This window comes from Pristiophorus japonicus, chromosome 2 (genome assembly GCF_044704955.1).
Source record: "Pristiophorus japonicus isolate sPriJap1 chromosome 2, sPriJap1.hap1, whole genome shotgun sequence".
In the NCBI taxonomy this organism is placed as follows: Eukaryota; Metazoa; Chordata; class Chondrichthyes; family Pristiophoridae; genus Pristiophorus; species Pristiophorus japonicus.
Window position 1 is genome coordinate 265,556,093 of NC_091978.1, and position 24,916 is coordinate 265,581,008.

A 24,916-nucleotide genomic window follows, 5' to 3' on the forward strand; every position below is an offset into this window, starting at 1 on the left:
AGTACCCCTAGTATTGCAAATATTAAACCTAGTCCCCTGAAAAGTCCATCTATCAATGCATCCCTCCACTCCTTATTCTTTCAGCTGGGACCAATGTTTCCATTGGCCCCCACCTTTCATATTCACGCATGCACACGTGTCTCCGCTAATCCGTACCTCATAGGGTCTGCTCTGTCGAGGGACGAATCCAGATTTTTCTGGTAAAACCCTAACTATTACCCTTGCCCCCACCTCTACTACTGGGAGTTTTGTTCCTTTATCCTCGTCTTCCTGTCACATATCTTTCAACTACCTACTCAGTTCCATCACATACTTCCTAATTAAAGGTCCTAACTCTACTCCTCCTGTAACTATTCCCTCAGGGAGTTTCATTGCTCATCCAGTCATTAGTTCGTAAGGGGTGAGTTCTGTTGTGCGGTTTGGTGTAGCACGCAGTCTCATCAATATGGTGGGCAGGAGTTCCGGCCATGCCTGTCCGGTTCCCTGGATTGCTTTACTCAGGGAGGTTTTGAAGGTTCTAATCATTCTTTCTATCATTCCCGAATGCCGGGGATGGTAGGGGATGTGGAATTCCTGCTAAATGTAAAGTATGTCACAAGTTTCCTTCATTACCTTTCCTGTGAAATGAGTTTCTTGGTCCGAATCTATCTGAATGGGAATTCCCCATCCAGGAATTACCTCTTCCGCTAGTATATGGGCTACCGTGGTTGCGGTGCCGTTGCGGGTGGCGAATGCTTCCACCCACCTTGTAAACTGGTCAATAATCACCAAGCAGTACTTTCTTCTCCTGGAGTTTATTAGGGGCCCCATTAAAATCAATCTGTATGTTTTCCCATGGTACCCGTGCGCGGGATTGATGCGCCATTCTTATTTTTAGCACTTTTCCTGGATTATGTTGGGCGCACGTAACACAGTGCTGACAATGTTTAGCAATGTCGCGCCCAATTCCCAGCCACCACCAATCCCGTGAGATATTAGATATCATGGCGTTACACCCGGCATGGTTAATGCCGTGGTGTAACTTCATAATCATTTGCCGAATGCAGGAAGGGGCCAATCGCTTTCCGTTCTTTCTCCACGTGGAGTCTATACCAGATGATCCTCCCTCCCTCTTCCATTCTGCTCTTTCTTCCTTGTTCGTATCTGCGTGCAGTTTAAATATGCTTATGTCCTCCTCTGTGGTAATGCTACAGACTGACTCTGTCTTTATGTCCGGAGATGTGGCCGCTTCTCGAGCGGCATTGTCCGCAGCCTCATTTTCATGCTGTATTTTGTCCACTACTCGTTGAGGGGCCTTTTACTTTATCACTGCTGCTTTAACTGGTTTGCTGGCTACTTCGAATAGTAATTTTATACGTTCATCCTGTTTGATGGCCTCGCCGCCAGAGGTAACAAACCCTCTCCTTCCCCCTGCTACCATGTAGTCATGTACTACCCCAAAGGCATATCTGCTATCTATGTATATATTCACTGTCTTTCCCTCTGCCAATAATAAGGCTTCCGTCAGTGCGGTTAATTCTGCTACTTAGGCCGAAAGGCCTCCTTCCAGCGCTACCTGCATCACTACCTCGAGATGTTGGTTTAATACCGCCCATCCCGGATGTGGGTGGCCGTCGACGTACTGTTGGAATCCGTCCACATACAATGTGAGGTCTGGGTTTTCGAGAGCTACCTCACTTACATTCCCTGGGGAATCTTCCCATTCTAATGGGTTACACTCGTGGGGCTCCCCCCTAGTGGGGATTCCTTCTGCCGGGTTTTCCCCGGTGTCTCTGACTATCTTTACTGATTCATCGTGGGGCAGTAAAACGGCTTCCCACTTCGCTCAGCGGACATTGGATACAGCCCAGAGCTTTCCAGTATTCAACATTTCTACCAGAGTGTGTTTGGTCTGTAGGACAATTTTGCCTGTCATCACGACAGGTTCGCTGACCTTGACTGCCCATGTGGCGCAGTCTAGTACAGTTATGCATCTGGACAAGCCCGCGGCCTCGGGTGATTGTTGGGTTGGGTTGAGCTTTGGGTCTCATTCTGTCCCCATGCATTTCTGTGTCTCATCAGAGAAAATGGCATTTTTAGATTGTTTCCAAACTTTTAGTATTTTTTTTCATAAACTGTTTAATATTATTTCTTTTACAAAGGTTTCCAAACCCAAGATTTTCCAATTCAACCAAAATGTTTATCAAGAAGAATATCTCAAAATCCCAATTCAAATACCGTACTGCAAATCTTTTTATTTAAATCTCTTTTACTAAACTAGAATTTTCACGTCATTTAAAATAAGATTCTACACAAAGGAAAACAAGGACAGAGCCTCCTCCAGCCTGAAGCAGAGAAACCCACGCAGGCTTTTTAAAAAAAAACATTAAACTCTCCCTTCTCCTTTCTTTATCTCATTTATAGACTAAATTGAGCGTCTCGGCTTGCAATAACCAAATTGAAAAGACAGCACTTTGTTACGATTCTAATTGATTTAAAATGAGACCACACATTTTTAATTGAAGTTTTATCTTTTGTTAAACAAACCCATCCTTTGCGCATTTCCTAGCTCCGCAACTTATCATCAAAATAACTTAAAGTGTCATTCAATTCTAGGTACACAATTCAACTTCTTCACATTTCATAAACTTTCCACTTCTAGGACAACACTACAAAGGTTTAAAAACTTTCAGCTCTCTGCCCGAAAAAGGTGGATGGAGCTAAAACAAACATACAGATACACCATTTCTCTTTTAAAAGACCGGCTTTTAGACAAATGAAAAATTCATTAACTCCCACCTCAAATATTCTACAGTCAAGAAGGCTTCCATGCAACCACTTTCATTCAACAAAGTTTATTGATTGACCACCATCAAACTTGCTTTGGCTGTCTTTTCATTTTTACATTTCTCCTACCATAATTTCTGTTTTGCGGGGTCTTCTTTGGGATCCCATCCGTCACTTAACATAGTAACTATCAATTTTTTATGGTAGTCGGTAAAATACCTACTCAGCAAACCTTCTGGCCCTTAATCTAGCATATCTTTGCATGCCATCTATGTTTGGTACGTCTACCCCACTATCGGTTCGTTGTCCCCTTTAACTTGGTTTCCTCGAGTCTAGGGTCCGCAATTACAAACCTACCAAGCCGATCCTATTTTGATAATTACTATTGTGACCTCTTAACTATCCTCAAGTCTTTTACACCATTACAGACCTTTCTCACAAGTTCGGACACCCAGGCGACCGACACGTTTCACGACAGATTACATCAGATTTATGAGTGCTATTTAAAATATATCACTCTTGATGGTTTGCAAATGTCCATCTGTCTTTCACCCGGGTGCATCCTGCTAACTACGCCATTTGATGTGGAGTATGACAAAGACACTCAACACAGGCTTGTTGTGGAGAAAATAATTGTTTAATTGCTTGATCAAGGGAAACACGGTCTACACCAGTTCCTTAACTGGATGCCTTCCTAACTGTTCTCCCCGAACACTTTAGGAGCTGCTTTTTTTATCCAGAATTCTTTGCAAAGTCATCATTTACATTGTCATTGGTCAGTCTTTCTGCCGCATGACAATTTTTTTCGCTTTGTTACAGATTGTTTAATTTCAACTTTATTAATTGTTCCACATCCACCTTGGGTATGAATATATGTATCCTGCATCCTGCCTCCTGCCAATAACAGGAACTTACACTATAAACTTAGGACCATTGTTCTGAAAAAACACATCCTGTGGTTAGGCTGCACCTGATAATTTGCTTTATCAGCTTATTTTTTGCCTGGCGAGCATAAAGCGCACTTAACTCTTTAATCGCCCCTTCAGTCGTGGTTTGGGTCTGGGGTGGGGAATGAAATTCCTGATAAGTATTAGTTTAATGAAGAAGAAAGAACTTGAGAATAAAGAACAGAAAGAGTTGAAAATACTCAGCAGTTCCCGGGGTCTCGTCTGCATTGGAGAAACAAACGCAAGATTGGGCATCGCCTTGCTGGACACCTCCTAGCCACTCTGTCACTTGCCATTTCAACTCTCCGACCCCTTTGTCTTTGGGCATCTCTGCTGTTCCAGTGAAGCTGAACACATGCTCGAGGGACAGCATCTCATCTTTCTACTCACAGCTTTACAACTTTCCAGCAATAAGAACCAGAGGTGATATGAGGAAATATTGTTTTACACAGAAAATCATTATGATCTGGAACACGATGCCTGAAAGGGCGGTGGAAGCAGATTCAATAGTAACTTTCAAAAGAGAATTGGATAAATGGGGAAAGAGCAGGGGGATTTGGATTATTTAGATAGCTCTAGCAAAGAGCCGGCACAGGCACGATGGACCGAATGGCCTCATTCTGTGTTGTATGATTGTATGATTGTATGATTGTATGATTCCATGATTCTATCCTTCTCCAACTCAGCTCCACAGTCATCCAACTGGGTGGGACAACTCAACTGGTTCCATTATTATCTATCTAATCATAGCCAGAGAATCACTTACAACGGCTTCTCTTCCCGCTCCCTCATCGTTACCTCTGGTGTCCCCCAAGGATCTATCTTTGGCCCCCTCCTATATCTTATCTACATGCTGCCCCTTGGCGACATCATCCAAAAACAAAGTGTCACTTTCCACATGTACACTGACGACACCCAGCTCCACCCAACCACCATTTCCCTCGACCCCTCCACGATCTCTAAATTGTCTGTCTGCTTGTCCAACATCTAGTTCTGGATGAGCAGAAATGTTCTTGAATTAAATATTGAATACCAAAGCCATTGTTTTCGATCCCTGCCACAAACTCCGTTCCCTAGCCATTGACTCCATCCCTCTCCCTAATATCTGTCTGAGATTGAAATACACTGTTCACAAACTTGGTGTCATATTTGAACCTGAAATGAACTTCCAGCCACAGATCCGCGGCATAACTAAGACCACGGGGCTGAAATTCAGCCACCCAAAAAGGCCTCTTACCGACAGAAAGCAGTGGCCAAGCGGTGGAGTCCAGTGGCCGCCGATTTGCGGTTGAATGACTGTCGCCAGCGAAATTCGCCTCGGGGGTTTTTCTGGCGGTTCCCACTTCCGCCGCGCAGCTGCCAACCCATCCTAAGTGTGTCAACAAAGAGGGCACCGCCGATCTCCCGCACCACCAGTGAAATTTAGCTCCAAAAATAAATTGGATCCGCCACGCGGTGCGCCCAACAGCTTTTTCTGTCAGTGCACCTTTCTTTCAGTCTGTGAGCTATGGCAACGTGGTGGCCCTTCAGGGGGAGGGCGCACTGCCCCAGCCGCCATGTTTTTTTTTGTCGGTCGACTGCCATGTCAGGCCAACAATTATGTCCCCGGGTTCGGCCGGGCTGCCAACAGGCAGCCTGGCCACTGGCCCGGCCGTAACCTTCCCTGATGGCCCAGTGGACCAAAGTTTTAAAATAACAAAGGCTCTCCTCTTTAAGTTAAGGGGAGAGCGTGGTGACACACATGCATCATGAAGTCATCACCGTTCCGCTGATGATTGACAGCGGCGATGACTCCGTCCCACCTCACTTGTTGGCGATCTGCTGCTTACCGGCCGACCTCCGCCCCTATTATGACCGACTTCCGGTCCGCCTGAAAAAAAAGACAAAGAGCTGAATTTACCTAAAGAGGCAACCTCATCCGACGCAGCGGAAAAAACACTTCAGGTGCAGAAGGTGAAACACATTTCAGGTGGGGTTGAATTTCAACCCCTGCCTGGTTTCACCTCCATAACTCTCCGCTGCTCATCCACTGCTGAACCCCTCACCCACGCCTTTGTTACCTCTAGACTTGACTATTCCAATGCACTCCTGGCTGGCCTCCCATATGCTACACTCTGTAAACTTCAGCTCATCCAAAATTTGGCTGCCTGTGTTCTAACTCGCACCAAGTTCACCCATCACCCCTGTACTCACTGCTCTACATTGGCTCCCGGTTAAGCAATGCCTCAATTTCAAAATTCTCATCCTTGTTTTCAAATCCCTCCATGCCCTCGCCCCTTCCTAACTCTGTAATCTCCTCCAGCCCACAACCCACTAAGATATCTGTACTTCTATAATTCTGCCCTGTTGAGCATCCCTGATTATAATTGCTCAACCATTGGTGGCCATGCCTTCTGTTGTCTGCGCCCTAAGCTCTGGAATTCCCTGCCTAAGCCTCTCTGACTTTCTACCTCTCTTTCCTCTTTTATGATGCTCCTTAAAACCTATCTCTTTGACCAAGCTTTTGGGCACCTGCCCTAATTTCTCCTTAGGTGGCTTGGTGTCAAATTGTTTTTCTTATAATGATCCTGTGAAGCGCCTTGGAACGTTTCACTTTGTTAAAAACACTATATAAGTACAAGTTGGTGCTGTTGTTGTTGGAATTCCTACTAGTGCACCCTTTTCTGTTAACAAGTTGTTTGTGCAGAAGCTTTGAAATCAGGAAAAGGTCCTTCAGCACATGCCACACTACTCCCTGTAGACATTTGCAACTTGAAACAATTATCGAAAGCACCAAACACTTGCAGAATCTTTTCAACAACCAGAAGAATTAAACCAGCAACTAACTTGGAAGTAGTTGATGCTTCCTTTAAATAGCACTGGTGGGGGACCTTCCTGCTGCTGAACATGTGTTCAGCTGTATGAGCTTAAGAGAGCACGTTAGCTGGAGCAATGACCTCCAAAATGGCACCCTGATTGACGTCATGATCTGCCTGCGCTACATACTTCCAGCATCAGATGCCATATTGGTGAGGATGTTAGCACATTCATTGACCATCTGCTGGACTTATATAGTGTCTTTAACATAGTGAAATGTCCCAAGGCGCTTCACAGGATCATTATAAGAAAAACAATTTGACACCAAGCCACCTAAGGAGAAATTAGGGCAGGTGACCAAAAGCTTGGTTAAAGAGATAGTTTTTAAGGAGCATCATAAAAGAGGAAAGAGAGGTAGAAAGTCAGAGAGGCTTAGGCAGGGAATTCCAGAGCTTAAACACCAGACAACAGAAGGCATGGCCACCAATGGTTGAGCAATTATAATCAGGGATGCTCAACAGGACCAGCTTTCCTATATTGTGCAATTTTGATTACTTGACAAATTTGGTAGATGAAAATGTACCTTTCCATGTTCCCTTTAATCACTGCTTAGGACTTCTTTAGTTATCAAGTCTTACAACATCCTTGAATGTCAAAGTGTGGGTTGATAGTCTTCATGCATACTTCCTGACAACAAAAATTTAAAAGAATTTTCTTCACCAATCCCACCCAATTTTCTTTCATTCGAAGAATAATGGTAAATTGATAGTTTAGTGTGGGGTACTTTCAGTCATCACTCCCTTTCTTATCAAATTTCAGGTGACTTCTAATTCTTTAAATATGCTGTCATTTGCACTACAGTTTTATTTTGATCATGCTCGTTTTAATTTAGTGTATGGCCCATGCTTTCATACACCTCAGTGAAGATGTTGACTATGACTTGGAGTTCAGTCTCTGAATGTGCGCAGACGCAAGCATCATCCGCCTACCGTAGTTCAACGACAGACGATGAGACGGTCTTAAATCTGGCCTGGAGACGACGAAGGTTGAACAGGTTCATACTGATTCTGTAGTTTAGTACTACTTCAGCGGGAAGCTTGTTGAGTGTGAGGTGGAGCATAGCAGCGAGGAAGATCAAAAAGAAGGTTGGCACGATGACGCTGCTCTGCTTGACCCCGGTTCAGATGTTGATTGGGTCTATGGTGGATCCATTGGTCAGGATCACAGCTTGCATGCCATCGAGGAGCAGGTGGAGAATGGTGACAAACATTTGATGCAGGCGAAACGGAGGAGGACGTTCCATAGTCCCTCGCAGTTAACAGTGTCAAAGGCCTTTGGAAGGTCAAAGAAGGCCATGTACAAGGGTTAGTGCTGTTCCCTGCATTTTTCCTGCAGCTGTCGCGCTGCAAAAATCATGTCCGTTGTGCCCTATCGGGGACAAAATCCGGACTGTGGCTCCAGGCGGAGCTCCTCAGCCACAGGGAGAAGACGGTTGAGGAGGACTCTAGCGACGACTTTCCCAGTGGCTGTTAACAGGGAGATTCCTCTGTAGTTGCTACAGTTGGACTTGTCTCCTTTTTTAAAGATGGTCATGATTACTGCATCTCCCGGCATGCTCTTCTCCTTCCAGATGAGAGATAAGGTCATGCATTCGTGCCAATAGTGCCTCTTCACCATACTTTAGTGCCTCAGTGGGGATTCCATCCACTCCTGTTGCCTTGTTGTTCTTGAGCTGACGGATGGCCTTTTCTACCTCGTGCATGGCTGGGGCTTTGCTGAGATGGTGGTGGGTAGCATGCTGCGGGATGGAGTCGAGGACACTCGTGTCAAAGGCAGAGTCTCAGTTAAGGAGATCTTCGAAGTGCTCCTTCCAGCGGATCCTGACTGCCTCGGTGTCCTTGATGAATGTCTCCCTGTTCTTGGCCAGCAGCGGGGTGGGGCCTTGGGTGCTTGGGCCACAGGTGGGCTTGACTGCGGTGAAGAATCCTCGCACAGCATGGCTGTCGGCCAGTTGCTGGATCTCCAGTGCTTTCTCCACCCACCATCTATTCTTTAGATCGCGGGTTTTTTGTTGGACCTCGGCCTTAAGCTGTCTGTAATGCTGCTTTGCTGCTCCCGAGTTGGGTTGTTGCTTTAGGTTCACAAATTCCCTGCGCTTGCGATTTATTAGCTCTTGGATCTCCTGGTCATTCTCATCAAACCAGTCCTGGTGTTTCCTGGTTGAGTGACCGAGCGTCTCTTCGCAGGCACTGGTGATGATGGCCTGGAGGGCAGACCAAGCGCTGTGGGCATTCTGCATCTCGGGGTCATCAAGGGTCGTCAGGTTAGCAGTGAGGCACTGGCTGTATAAGGCGCTCTTAGCTGGGTCTTTGAGTGCCCCGGCATTGATTTTTTTTGTGGCACTGCTTCTGCTGCCGTCGCCGCTTTGGGGCTATATTGATGTTGATGATGGAATGGATTAGGTGGTGGTCCATCCAGCAGTCATCAGCTCCTGTCATGGCATGGGTGATGTGCACATCCTTGCGATCCCTGGCTTGAACGATGACATAGTTGAGCAGATGCCAGTGTTTGGAGCGAGGGTGTTGCCACGATGTCTTGTACTTGTTCCCCTGGCGGAACAAGGTGTTAGTGATAACAAGGTCGTGCTCTAGGCATTTTGTCAGGAGCAGGGTACCGCTGGAATTGGTTTTCCCTACCCCCTCTCTGCTGATCACGCCTCCCTAGAGGCCTGTGTCCTTGCCGACCTTGGCGTTGAAGTCGCCGAGTAGGATCAGTTTGTCATTCGAAGGGACGCGGGACAGGGATTTTTCGAGGTTGAGTAAAAACCCTCTTTGGTCTCATCAGTTGCATCGAGTGTTGGGGCATATGCATTGATGACTGTGGCGCACTGGTCCGGGATAGGGTGAGTTGAAGAATCATGGGACGTTCACTAATCCTGCAGAGGGAGTCCCTGAGGTGGTCAACCAGCTCGTTCTTTATAGCGAAACCGATTCCGTGGAGGTGGCGTTCTTCCTCTGGTTTGCCTTTCCAGAAGAAGGTGTAACCTCCACCTTGTTCCTTGAGCTGGCCTTCCCCTGCCCACCGGGTCTCGCTTAGGGCGGCGATGTTGACATCGAAATGTCTAAGTTCCCGGGCAACTATGGCAGTGCGACGTTCCGGCCTGTCGCTGTTGGAGTTATCCATGAGGGTCCTGACATTCCAGGTCCCGAACTTCATATTGAAGGGTGGAAGATGCCTGTGCATGAGTTCTTTTACCGTGGGATGGCCATTGCACACTAGCTTCCACACGGGCTTAGCTGAGCAAGGTCTTGGTCCAGTGGCAAGGGGGTCTAAGACGACTGGAGACCAGGCACTGCTGTATGAGCCTAATTGCCTATGGCAATTACGTACTTTTGAAGTGCAGTCTCTGTTGTAATGTAAGAAACGCAGTGCCCAATTAAAGCAATGCAAGGTCCCACAAACAGCAATGTGATAATGATGAGATAATCTATTCATTTAGTGATGTTGATTGAGGGATAAATATTGGCCAGAACACTGTGGATAACTCCCCTGCTCTTCTTCGAAATAGTGCCATGGGATCTTTTACATATACCTGAGAGAGTAGACAGGGTCTCGGTTTAATGTCTCATCCGAACGATGTTGAAAATTCGTGAATTGGTTCCAAAAATACTGAAGAAAAAAGGAATTGACATATTTTCTTGGTCAGTGTAACTGTAGTTTTTATAACATATGAGGGGAAATTTGCCACTGAATTATTTTACCAATGTCGCACTGAAGCTGAAAATCAACTCAAATGAACAGTGCTTGCTGGGATGTTCTTCCTGTTGTTATCTACTCATTCTTTTGTTTTGGTGCTATTATCTGTGATAATGGTAATGAGTTTTTGCTATTTAATGCCTAGACTTCATATTCTTGTCCACTGTCAGTTAATCCCTCCTAATAGTTATGCATTGCTTTTCTCCAGAAGCTGGTGCTTGAATGAAATGAACAATTATCTCAAATCATTTTTTTTCCTTTACAATGTTTCTCTCAAGCCTAAATTACTTGCATCTGACAATGATGAAAGCTTTGAGAAATTATTTTTATAGAATCATAGAAATTTACAGTACAGAAGGAGGCCATTTCAGCCCATCATGTCTGTGCCAGCCGACAAAGAGCTGTCCAGCCGAATCCCACTTTCCAGCTCTTGGTCCGTAGCCTTGTAGGTTACAGCACTTCAAGTTTCTGGCTCTACCACCTTTTCAGGCAGTGGGTGTTTTGGCCAGGTACTTCTTTCTAAATTCTTGACAATTTAACAATAGTGTTATTGTTTCTGAATAACAGCCATAAAAATTTGCAGCTCATCCAGCTCAATCCTTGCTGGAAGGGCCGGAGATGCCAGCAGCTTCCATCTCGCCTCCTACATTCTCTACAAGACGAACATGGCAGCAGCGCTCCAGCTGCCCTCCTGCACAATGTCATGGAGCAGAGGCGGTGAGGGGCAGAGGTGCGACTCGCCGTGATGAAGGCGGAGCCATGAAGAGGATGATGGGCCTCACATCGAGGGGGGCAAAGAGAGGTGGTGGTAGTGGGTCGAGGGCTGGGTGTTGGTGGTGGAGATGTTGTTTACTCTTCATTAAGTTGTAGCTGTTGTTTCACATGGTTCATTGTGAATGTGACTTGACTGGTTTCTGAGATTATGTACATATGTTGGATTCAATTGTTTGCATGTTCTGTCACTTTGGCATGCTGCACAATTCAATACAGCCACATTGTTCACATACTCTTGGTCAGTGTCTCATTTTTACATCATCTGGAGTACCTGCTGAGAAACAGACAAATCTCCTTCAGGTGTACTGCTGTCTGAGGAATATCTTGTCGTCCACATATGATGCGACTCTTTAATGGGTCTTGTCATCAGGCGATTGCACTACTACAAGTAAGGGTGACCAATGCAGGAAGGCTGCCATTGAATGCGAGACAAATGCACAACTTGGAGGGCACACATTAAGGCTTGCACTTCAGTCCACATTTTCTTAGGTCCAATCTTGAGTCCCACCCCTGATATGACATTTTCCTTAGTGACTTTGCAGTCCATTATATATCTTTTTCCGTCTTATATACTTGAGCTCATGCTGTTCTCACTATCACATCCTTCCACCTGACAGAGCATTACATGATTTCATTTTTGCCGATATACTTTGACACAAGCTCATACCATTTGTGTACTCACATTCTGTCAATAACTCTGTTCTGCCTGCAATGGTCTAAAAACCCTTAAAGCGCAGTTTAAGGTCGATCTGAGAACTCATTCTGAGCCTCTGATAATGATGCAACATATGGATGCTACCCGGGATGTACCACTCTGCGCGATTCTCCCTGCCACCCGATTTACAGCCAGCTGAGACTACCTTTTTGTCAGTGGTCATTCTGGCAGGTGGGAACACGATCTTAGAGGATAGTGTATAAGGAAAATCCCATTTTTGGAGCTTCCGGGATGGGCGGGCGGCAGGAAGTTGCGCCGGTGGTACTTCACGGAGGAAACTCCCACCGGCGAGACCTGGGCGGCAGATGGGCAGTACGTGAGGAATCTTTCAAAAAAAAATGTTTTCGGCTGGTACCTCGGCGGCTGTGGGCGGTACTCTGATCAAGTTCGGGCCCTTTGAAATTATTCCTGGAAAAGTAGACATAAGTAAAAAGTGTGTAATGTTGTTAAAAAAGCATTAGAAGACTAGTCATCTATATTTTGTGCTCCTCTGAGGCATTTTATATAATAAAGAAGAAAGAAAGTTTTGCATTTATATAGCGGCTTTCATGACCACCAGATGTTCAAAGCGCTTTACAGTATTTGTGAAGTGTAGGCACAGTTGTAATGTAGGATACACAACAGTCAATTTTCACACAGCAAGGTCCCACAAACAACAATGTGAAAATGATCAGATAATCTGTTTTAGTGATGTTGATTGAGGGACAAATATTGGCTAAGACACCGGGGATAAATCTCCAGTTCTTCGAAATAGTGCCATAGGATCTTTCATGTCCACCTGAGAGGGCAGACGGAGCCTTGGTTTAACGTTTCATCCGAAAGACGGAACCTTCGACAGTGCAGCTCCCTGAGTACTGGACTGGAATGTGAGCCTAGATTTTTGTGCACAAGTCTCTAGATTGGGGCTTCAATCCACAACCTTCTGACTCAGTCGCCCTCTCCAAAAAGAATCAACAAACATTAATGAAAACTGGTTAAAATGCCAGGGGCTGGAACCTCCACTTTTGAGCTTATTGCCCAAAAATGGACGTTATTTCCAGTGTGGGCGTTAAAAAAGGGTTTTCAGATCGGCCTCTTCTTGCCCATTCTCAAATCACCTAGTTTACATTTTTAAAAATGGGCGTTACCGCGAGCAATATCAAATGGGCGGTAGCGTTAAATTTTTCTGACCTTCTGCCGTAAAGTGTGCCATCCTTGGCAACGCTCGAGTCCCGCGATTTTTGAGGTCAAGGGTCACCATGACATGCGCAGAAGAGGAGACAAAGAAAGAGGGAGCTCAGAGACACTGAAAGCGTGTGTGGCTGTGGTATGTGCTTGTTTGGCTGTTGAGGAAGGCACGAGGGAGATTCATCAGCAGCAAAAAGCCTACTAAGCACCAAGAATATAGTTGGCACCGAGTTTTTGTCCAACAAATAACATATAAAATGGAAGGGATGGAAGAGGGCAGGAATACTGGTGGCAGAGGGCTCCCAGTGGTCCCGGAGCGCCGCACTGCACCCCAAGGTGACTCACCCCCATTGCCAACCACACATGAGATCCAACAACAACATCTTGTTTCTGGCTCAGAACATGTTCCCAGCTCAGGACCGTCCTCTCCCATATCTGTCCAAGCAGCGCTCCAGCCGTCACCCCCAACACCCCCACCACCCAATGAAGCATCATCGCTTGAGGACCTCCTCAGCCAGGTGGCTTGGAGTCAGGAGGGGAAGGGGAAGGGGTAGAGGTGGGGAGGAGAAGCGGCGGGGGGTGCGGGAGGTGGGGGAAGAGTTGGTTGATTTCAGACTAATGTTAGATTCAAATTGTCATGTATCTTACATTATTATATATAACTGTATCCCAACATGCTATACATGACTGTAATAAGATATGACCTGTAACCACCAGCATACCTTACCACCGGGGGTGCACTTGCAAGAGACAGGTATATAAGCACAGGTCTCAGGCAAGTGCAGCATTCCAGAGCTGTGAAATAAAAGGTGCAGGTCCAGAGTGACCTTGACTTCACTACATGGCTCATGTGAATCTGTACTAAGGGGACAGGACTTTACACAAATGTTTTTTATTTACCTAAATCTTGTAGCACATTGGCTGAGATAGCTGCACCATTACACGCTGGTGATTCCTTCACATCAAAGAGTATAATCACACTTAACTTCAATCAACTTAAACTTTAACTGTCACCAAGGTGATGCCTACCATTGATGCATGACCTGCACATCTAGCAGTGTGTGACCCTTCTAAATAACACCAACATTCTTTCAGGCAAAACGATCATTGATGAATGCCTGACGTAAGGCTCTAGCAGCTATCATGCCACCATGGGCCGTTTGCAGTCTACAGGGGGCGGGGGCATGGCTTCTGCATCAGCCTGATTATCTGGCCCAATGTCAGAGTTCGCCTCCTCATCCTCCTCTTCCTCTCTTTGGTAAGGTGGACTGTCAGGCTCATCAGGCAATTCTTGTCCCCTCCTGATGGCCAAGTTGTGTAGCATGGAGCAGACCACCACGAATTGAGCTACTTGTTCAGGGTGGCATTGGAGCTCGCCTCCTTAGTGGTCCAGGCATCTGAAGCGCTGCTTCAGCACTTCAATAGTTTTCTCCATGATATTGCGAGTTGCTCTGTGGCTCTCGTTGTATCGCCTCTCGGCCTCAGTGTGGGTGTCACGCAGGGGGGTCATCAGCCAGGTGCTGAGATCATATCCTTTGTCACCAAGCATCTAGCATTGACCTTGCGGCTCATTGTTAAACAAGTCAGATACAGTGCACTCACGCAGGATGTGCGCATCATGGCTGCTGCCCAGAAGTTGAGCATTCACAGCTAGTATAATTTGCTGGTGTTGAACAACCAGCTGGACATTCAGGGAGTGGAATCCCTTGCGGTTCCTGAAAACCTCAGCATCCTGAAAAGGTGCCCGCATCGCGATGTGTGTACAGTCTATTGCTCCCTGCACCTTGGGGAAGTTTGCAATTCTGGAGAATCCTAGAGCCCTCTCACTCTGTGCCTCCCTGCTCATAGGGAAGTTGATCAAGTCCCTCCTGCTTGCATACAGGGCTTCAGTGACCTGTTGAATGCAGCAATGTGAGGCATGCTGAGAAAGTCCGCAAATGTTGCCAGCTGTGGCCTGAAAAGAACCCGAGGTGTAGAACAACAGTGCCATGGTGACTTTGACCTCGACGGACAGTGCAGTTCTGATGGTGCTGGCAGGCTGCAGATCTGCCCTTATCAGCTGGCATACCTCAGTGGTAACCTCGTTCTGGAACAGCAATCTCCAAAGGCAGGTGGTGTCGGGCAAGTTTCGGTAAGAATGCTTCTCCTTGTACATGCGGGGGGGTGTAACGTCTGGTCCTCCTCATCTGACTGTCACTTCGTTCATTGGGCACATAATGCAGTGCAGCATTCCTTTGGCAATGTCGAGTCTGCTGTATGTATTTGGTCACCAAGAGAGGGTGAGAAAGGACAGGCCCCATTGCAGTAGCTCTCTGTTTTCCACCGATTGCTCACAAACAAGGAATATCCCGACAAACACACCTCTTCAATTCCAATCGGTCAGTGTGGTCAAGATGTTTTTAGAGATGTTCACATCAACTCCAATGACCTGCAGAGTACATCCGAACTCCACCGAGGTTGAAGCATCCTTTTAAAGGACACAACATGTGATCTACAACATGGCGTCCATAACGCTGTGATTCGTCCCGGTTAGTTCCACTTTTTGTGGGCGTTTTTTTGAGCGAGCGATAGTGTGGGCGAAATGTGAGCGAGTCGCCGGGCGTTAATATTGAATCTCGCCGTTAATTTTGTGAGGAAAGTAATGCTGGGCGATATTATGGGTGTTAACTTCGCTCATCCTGCTGAATCCACCCCCAAAAAGTGGGCGGGAGGTAATATTTGTTTTTGGCATTAACCACATGGGGAAAGTAACGCTTGGTGATAAGTTTCCAAAAAATGCCTGCCAGTTTCCATTTATTGCCAAAATGGCCGATATATGGGCGTTATACGTCATTTCAGCGGTAAATTGGGCGTTAAGTGGGCGTTAAGCAGCCAAAAAAAGTTGAAGTTCTAGCCCCAGGTGTTTGCTTCTTGAGGCCTTGCTAACCTTGTGCAACATTCCACACTTGAACATTCAAATTGAAACATGAGTACTTTGCTTCAGGCCAGGTCTATCAGGATTAGTAAGATTAACAAAGAGGAAGATTTCAAAGTTTCACCATTGCAGTGGCAGAAATGAATAGAAAAGACAAGCCCATTTAATAGGGATACGGCAGGGTGGCGGCTGAATAAACTTTCTAAATTGGTAACAGTGTGATTTCAAAAGGCCTACATTTTTTGCTGCTGAAACAGTTTTTACCTGTTAGATTGAGACTGAGCAAAAACATCATATGCTACTTTGGTATTTGACATATTATGTATAATTTTGTAAATGCATTTCCCACCTTAACTGAGATTCCAAACCATTATAAATCTCATCTTAAATTTGCAAGTCAGTTCCTAAACATGCAAAGCTATGAATTTCTAAAGCATGTGTAAAGATTTATATGCATTAGTTTGTGATAGTTCATTAATTTCAAGATTATAATCTTAGATTTGCTATATCAGTAATGAAACAGTGAGTCGGTATAATGGGTCACTTTCAGGTTGGCAAACTAACTAGTGAGGTGCCACAGGAATCAGTGCTGGGGCCTCAACTATTTACAATTTATATTAATGACTTGGATGAAAGGACCGATTTTAATGTGGCCAAATTTGCTGATGATACAAAGATAGGTGGAAAGCAAGTTGTGAGGAGGACGCAAATAATCTATAAAGGGATATAGATAGGCTCAGTGAGTGGGCAAAAATTTGGCAGATGGAATATAATATGGGAAAAGGTGAGGTTATCCACTTTGGTAGGAGAAATAAAAAAGCAAATTATTATTTAAATGGGGAGCGATTATAAAATGCTGTAGTACAGAGGGATCTGGGGGTTCTTGTACATGAAACGAAAACAATTAGCATGCAGGTGCAACAAGTAATCAGGAAGGCAAATGGAATGCTGGCCTTTATTGCAAGGGGATAGAGTATAAAAGTGGGGAAGTTCTGCTCCAACTTTACAGGGTATTGGTAAGACCACACGTGGAGTATTGCATACAGTTTTGATCTCCTTATTTAAGAAAGGATATACTTGCATTGAAGGCAGTTCAGAGAAGGTTCATGAGGTTGATTCCTGAGATGAAGAGGTTGTCATATGAAGAAAGGTTGAGCAGGTTGGGCCTATACTAATTGGAGTTTAGAAGAATGAGAGGTGATCTTATTGAAACATAAGATTCTGAGGGGGCTCTGCAGGGTAGATGTAGAGAGGCTGATTCCCCTCATGGGGAAATCTAGAACTAGGGGGCATAGTTTCAGAATAAAAACAGAAATGAGAGGAATTTCTTCTCTCAGAGGGTCATGAATCTTTGGAATTCTCTACCCGAGAGTGCTGTGGGGGCTGGGTCGTTGAATATATTTAAGGTGGAGATAAACAGATTTTGGTATGATCAGGGAGTCAAAGGTTATGGAGAGCGGGCGGGGAAGTGGAGTTGAGGCCAGGATCAGATCAGCCATGATCTTATTAAATGGCAGAGCAGGCTTGAGGAGCCAAATGGCCTACTCCTGTTCCTATTTTTTATGTTCTTACGTTCTTATGATGGATTATCAAAGAAAAACTCAAGGGGCTAGACTTTCCACTTTTGTGCAGATCTGCCAAAAATGGGCATTATTTCCATCGTGGGCAGTAAAAATGGGTTTTGATATCGCCGGATTATCGGCCATTTTCAAAACCCCAACTTTCCATTTTATAAAATGGGCGTTACCACGAGCGATCTGAAATGGGCGTTAGCGTTACATTTTTTTGACCTTCTGCCGTAAAGTGTCGGCGTCCATAGCAATGGCATGGCAAAGGTCATTTCCCGCGTTTCAGGTCAGGGGTCATCATTGCACGCGCAGAAGAGGAGAGAGAGAGCGGGAGCAGAAAGGAACTGAAAGCATGTGTGGGTGTGGTGTGTGCTTGTTTGGCTGTTTTGGGAGGTAGGAGGGAGATTTTCCAGCATCAAAAAGAATTCTGAGGACAAATAACGTTGTTCCCACCGAGTATTTTGCGGAAAATTTATTGTTACAATGGAAGGGATGGAGGAGTCGACACAGCACGCTGTGGAGACTGACGCTGGCGAAAGCAGTGAGGTAAGAGAGGAACAATTGGGAGGACGATAAAAAGTGAGGAGATACTTGGATGAGGCAAATGCCTCCCCCCTGCAGAAGGTAGAGTCACGCTGGGGTCAATTGACTCAGGGAGGGCGTGGGAAGCCCACCCCAAAGGTCTACCAGAGGATTTGGGCCGACATAGCCAAGGTGGTCTCGTCGGCGACCAAGAGGTGTGTGAGGGCAACCAGTGCCACAAGCAATGGAACGATCTTGTCGGATCCACCAGAGTAAGTATTATATTTATTTACATTTACTTATATATTTATATTATTTGAATTCTAAGTGTTACGAGTGATTAAAATCAGATGTGATGTCTTGCCGGGAATGTTTTACTCAAAGCCTGCGTTCAGGGTATATGTCTTTAGGTCAAGAATGATCATTTTCATAATAATCACGATTACATCTGTCGGTTATGTGTTGTGTCAGTCTCTGTGACAGTACCTAGCAATGATCTCACGCAATGATCTCATGCAATGTCGTGCTATTGTTACCTCTTCCAGAAGAAGCTTTTGAAGAATAGGGCTGAGCAGAGGTGAACGGGTGACATCGAGGAGCGGGTGCTGGCACTAGTGGGGAGCTGCCCCCCGGTCGGCCACGCATGCAGCTGCAGACCCTGAAGTGATGCCACATGAGTAACGTATATACCATTGCGTGATCTAAAGTCAATAGATGCCACACCTACTCATAACTGACCAATAATATATAATAGATGAATGATGAAAGTGTTCTCTAAATAATAATGGCCTCATGAGAATCATTGTAATGCAGAATGTGTTGATTGTCATGAAATGTGATGTCTGTGATGATTTTGATAGCGGTGGTGCTTTTGTCGTGCAGATGCTGTGTGTAGCGCTGGAATCACCTTGTGACCCTACCACCCCCTTCTCCTCTAATAACCTCATTTATGTTTTGCAGCTCAGCCAGCAGCGCAGCCCCATGCAACACCACCGAGGCCAGAAGGTGGGGGCGCAGGTACGGACTCACCGGACGCTCCTCTATTTGGTGCTGAGGAGCCCCGGTTCTCGCCCGTGGATCTGCTGGGTCCCTTCTCCACGGATGACAGTGCCGACTTTGAGGAGCCTGCATCGCCAAGCTCCATAATCCATTCGACACCGATGACATCTAGTGCTGCTGCAGCCATTCCCACCTCCACCATGGAGGTACCGGGACCAAGCACCTTGCCTCAGAGCACCCCAGGTGTCTCCAGAACGGCGCCAACCAAGCGGAGGTTGGTTTGACGCAGCAAGTCTGCTCCACGAGCAGCAGACCTGAGCAGGGACATGGTACACTTGTCCAGGAGGAATGTTGACAAAGGTCAGCAGATCCTCCAGACAATGGAGGGCATATCCCACCAGCTGGCCAGCATGTCCGCCACAATGACGGAGTACGTGACATGGATGGTGGAGGCCCTGGAGGTGATAGCCAGAAACACTGTTGGCAGAGGCCTCCCAGTGGTCCCGGAGTGTGGCACTGCACCCCAAGGTGCCGCACCCCCATTGCCAACGACACATGACAGCCAGGAGGAAGATCGTAGCACGTTCCCACCTCGGGACCGTCCTCTCCCATATCTGTCCAACCAGCGGTTCTGCCATCATCCCCGCCAATGAAGCACCACCTGACTAGCTCCTCGGCCAGGTGGCTTGGAGTCAGGAGGGGAAGGGGAAGGGGTAGAGGTGGGGAGGAGAAACTGGAGGGGGGTGGAAAGGAAAGTGAGGTGCATGGCCGCAGGTGTTGTCTTGGGCATATTTTTATGTTGTTGGTGCTATTTTGTTGGGAGGTTTGGGGGAAGGGGGGAGGGGGCTACGTTGTTGGTTTGCATTTGTGTTCTGTGTTGTTCGAAATGTTAACCATTTGATTGATCTAAATGTTATAAATTTGTTGTGGATTGGGGTGGGGATGGAGTGTGTTATGTCCTTAGATGCTCTAACAATGACTCCATGAGGCAGTGTGTTGTACTTGAACTGTAGTGACCTTAGTCCTTTATTAGTTAATTCCAGAGTGAGGATCACACCTGGTGGCCTATCTTTTATACTAGACCAGGCACACCTGTACAGGTAACCTACGAGTCTCCCACTGCTGTGCCCTCTGGTGGCACACCTTAAGATAGTACCAACAGTAGCCATGTAGGATACATGACATCACTCCCCGCTGAACCCTCAGTGCAAATCGCCCCTGCATTAAATGTGCTCTGTGCTTAGCTCTATATGATTTTTGTCTGGTAGACCTCTGGCGGGCCAGCTCAGTCTTGGGTGGGTAGTGGGTGCAGTAACGTGCTGGTGGTTGCTGTATGTGTGTGTGTGTGTGTGTGTGTGTGTGTGTTCCTGACCATTCCATTCTCCCCCCCCCCCTCCCTTCCCATATTGGTGTGGCGGGGGCTCCTAACATTCGTGTACATTAAAGTTCAGGTAAGTGGGTTTTGCGGGGTTTTTTTGTGGTTCCATGGTGCAACAAGAGCGTTAGATACCTTGTTGATGTGGTGACCGGTGCGTGAGGACAAGCTAGTTCTGGAGCTGCTGGGTGGTGTTCCTGCAGTCTGATGGCAGCTCAGTGCCCAGTGCTGGCAGTAGGGAGCCGGTTGGCTCGCTTAGCCTGCTCTTGGGGCTGTTGCCATGGTCCCTAGCGTCAGGCCAGTTCATAGATGTCTGTGACCACCCCCCGTCCTTCCTTTATGCCCTGGGTCCCAGCTGCTCCCTGAGGAACTGTCATCTAGCAGTGCACAGGGAACTGCTGACTTGCTGGCCTGAGCGTTGTTTGGTTTGAAATCCTGGCTAGTGCTTGTTTCCTCTGGGGGAACAGTGGCGGGTGACCCTACATCTAGGGGTATGGCCTTGGTGCAGTCTGCTTCTTCAGGCTCTGGCCGTTGGTGCCATCGGTTGCCTGAGAGATGGAACCAACCAAGGGCATGGTATAGCTATCGTTGCCGTTGCCCTGCTGAGGTCCCTTGCTTCGCAGCTTGTGTGTGTTGGCTGCTTGTGGCCACACTTCGTGGTGCATGACTCTGGTCACCGGGATGCAGGCTACAGCATTGAGTAGCTCGCTGGACCTGTGTGCACCTGATGGGTGTCTGCCCGCTGCATTGGCTGCGTGCAGTGGGAATCCTGCTTTTCCTTACTTGTGATGGATACACTGGAGGTCCGATCACGATCTCGTGACTTTTCCTCGCTGGTTGCATATGCACAGTTCAGATCATCAATTACACATTGTACATAATCGAGCGGCATTTCCTCGCCGGTTGTATTATCAGTTATACATTTTACATGATCAGTTACACTCTTTTCATAATCCGTTGCACCTTTAGTCTCTAACTTACAATTACTGTTACATTGCTTAAATGTGTGGAACAGTCCCTTTAATTGTAATGGGTTGCCAGCCTCCTTGAAGAGAGCCTTGCTTGCGTTACCCCAATCCGCTTCTCCATTTGGTGCCACGTGTTGCTCCATCAGCGCTGCACCTCGTGGTCTGGCCATGGTCATCTTTGTCTTCAGCGCATCACCTCGTGGTTCGGGCCCCAACCTTTCTTTGGCTACGATGTCTACTGCGGCAATCCTCTTCTCTCTGGGTTCTGCCTCCGCAGTTGGGAAGTCGCTGCTGGATACAATTTTCTCCCTCCTGAGTCCTGCCACTGGAGCCTCGAAGGTGCATTCGGGTCATCTCAGCTGGATCATCTCCATGCAGTCCTGCTGAGCGGTCTGTGTCTCGGTTGCCGTGCTGGTCAGCTCAACGATACTGGATCCACCCTCAGTTGAGGGCTTGCTTTGCCTCCGAACGCAGAGGGCTTCAATCGCTAGAGGGGTGAAGTCTTCCTACTTCCAATGGATCTTCCCCATCCACCTTCTGCCGAGCAGCATTGGTCCGTCACTTGCAATAATCCACAGAGGTAACTTATGCACCATGCCATCATGGAGTACCTTTACATTCACACTACCAATGACTGGGATGATTTCGTTGGTGTAGATGTGCAGCTTTGCCTGAACCGGGGCCAACTCGGATCGTTCAGCCGAATTGTCCCATAGCCTCTCAAAGGCTCCTTGATTCATCACTGACTGGCTCACCCCCGTGTCCACTTCCATGAAGACTGGACTTCCCTCTATCTCAACTTCTATCTTCAGCGGGGAGCACTCGGTGGTGCAGGTAAACATGCTGTGTACCTCCCCGTGGGACTGGGCTGCCTCTCTGTCTAACAATTCATAATCCACGCTGGATTCATGGCCATTATGTTCTTATGTTGATCTGCGGACTCCTCATCGACACAGTGAATCCTATTTCTCTTACACATTTGCTGGAGGTGGCCCTTTGTGCTGCAGCCTTTGCAAACATAGTCTTTAAAACTGCACTGGTGAGCCCTGTGATTCCCTCCGCAATGCCAGCATGGTGCTATTCGATTAGCCCCCCCTCGGCGGACTCTGAGTTAAGGGACTCAGGGGCCTGTTCTCTCTTTCCTGAGGGGATTTGCGCTCTACAGTCCAGCTCCTGAATGGCACCATTCTGTGCACAGTACCTGCCGGGTTTGAGTCCTGAAGGTGAGACATCTGCCTAGAGCCGCAAGTCGAGGTCATGAATGCCTGGCTCACAGAGATGGCCTTCTGCAGTGTGACTGTGGTATCCACCAACAGCAGCTTGTGAAGAAGGCCCTCATGGCCAATGCCAATGACAAAAATGTCCCGCAGCGCTTCGTTGAGGTGGGTGCCAAACTCGTACGGTGCCGCCAGCCTCCTGAGGTCTGCGGCATACTTCGTGACTTCTTGGCCTTCGGGTGTGTATAGAACCGGTGTATGGCTGTGAGGATGTTCTCCTTGGGCTTGAGTTGCTCCTGGATCACAGTTACGAGCTCCTTGTATACCTTGGTCGTTGTCTTCGCTGGTGCCAGCAAGTCCCTGACAAGGTCATAGATGTTGGGCCCACAACTGCTTAGCAGGATAGTGCGGCGCATATCAGCCAGTGCGGCTGGGTCGCCTCCTGCCAGGTCGTTTGCTGTAAAAAAGTGTTCCAGCCTCTCCACAAAGGCGTCCCAATCATCACCATCGGCGAACTGCTGCAACGTACCAAGGGTAGCCATTTCCGCGTGTAAGTTCATAATCTCGTTGCCAGTTGTTGTGTCCTTAGATGCTCTAACAATGACTCCATGAGGCAATGTGTTGTACTTGAACTGTAGTAAACTTAGTCCTTTATTAGTTAACTCCAGAGTGAGGATCACACCTGATGGCCTGCCTTTTATACTAGGCCAGGCACACCTGTACAGGTAACCTACGAGTCTCCCACTGCTGTGTCCTCTGGTGGTACACCTTAAGATAGTACCAACAGTAGCCATGTAGGATACATCGTAGGGTGGGGGTGGGGGTGGGGTGGGATGTTTTTTACAGTTATAATTATGATTTCATACAAATCTTCTCATTAACTATTTTTAATTTAACATAACCTTGTTGCGCATTGTCTCAGATAGCTGCACCGTTACACACTGGTGATTCCTTAACATGAAAGGGGATAATTAAACTTAACACAAATCAACTTAAACTTTAACTGTCACCAAGGTGATGCCCACCATTGATGTATGAGCTGCAGACACAGCAATGTTGCAGCTTTGTAAATATCACCAACGTTATTTCAAGCAAAGCGCTAATTTTGAGCTGCTGACGTAAGATTCTTGTAGCTATGTAGCCATCACGGGCCCTTTCCTGCAGTATAGAGGGGGGCGGGGGCATGGTTTCAGCGTCAGCCAGATTGTCTGGCCAAAAGTGAACATCCACCTCCCCGTCCTCCTCTTCCTCTCTCTCCTGAGGTGGACCGGCAATCCCTTCTGGTAATTCTTGTCCCCTCCTGATAGCCAAGTTGTGCAGCATGCAGCACACCACCACGAATTGAGCTACCTGCTCAGGGTGGTATTGTAACTCACCTCCTGAGTGGTCCAGGCATCCAAAGTGCTGCTTAAGCACTCCAATGGTTTTCTTAACGATATTGCATGTGGCTCTGTGGCTCTCGTTGTATCGCTTCTCGGCTTCTGTCTGGGTGTTATGCAGGAGGGTCATCAGCCAGGTAGCGAGACCATATCCTTTGTCACCAAGCATCCAGCATTGACCTTGTGGCTGACTGGTAAACATGTCAGATACAGCGCTCTCACGCAGGATGTGAGCATCATGGATGCTGCCCGGAAATTTTGCATTCACTGCCATTCTAATTTGTTGGTGGTCGACAAAGAGTTGCACATTCAGGGAGTGGAATCTCTTTCGGTTCTGAAAAACTTCTGCATCCTGAAAAGGAGCCCGCAGAATGGCCTGTTTCTGTGCCTTTCAACGCAACAATGTAATCAGCAAGTCAATAAATCAGCTTTGAAATGGTAGCTTTTATATAACTTTTGCAGCTATCACCTTTTCAGAAGAATGGAGAGTCATTGAAAACCCGACTTAGTGACCTGATGTGACCCCCGAGAGCCGGGAACTCCAATAAACGCCGGGATGGCCTGTTTCTGTGCCATTCAACCCAACAATGTAATCAGGAAGTCAATAAATCACATTATAATGTGGGGAATGTACATCAGACCAGGCAAAGTGTGACATTGTGCATCGGTGCAATAAGTTCCAGTTTTTTCCTCATATGCTTTATTACACATGATCTCGTTATTGGCATAATGGCACTTTTTGGAGAGTTTTGAATGGAATCATTGCACAATCATTTCGAAATATTTTTAAAATCACAGTACATTGGTAGCAAGTGCTGAAAATTTGAAGTGCGAATAGAAAATGCGCGGCCAGCGATTATCGTCCAAAAGAACAGCATGCCCCAACTTTCCTGTTAGAATGTGTCATCAGAACTGGTCAATTCTGCCTTATGATCGCTTCCAAAAACGCTTGTCTCTCTTTCTCACAGATGCTAATTGACCTGATATGCATTCCTTCCACTCTCCATACTCATCTTAAAAATAACCCTTAACGTTTTACTGTAGGATGTAATT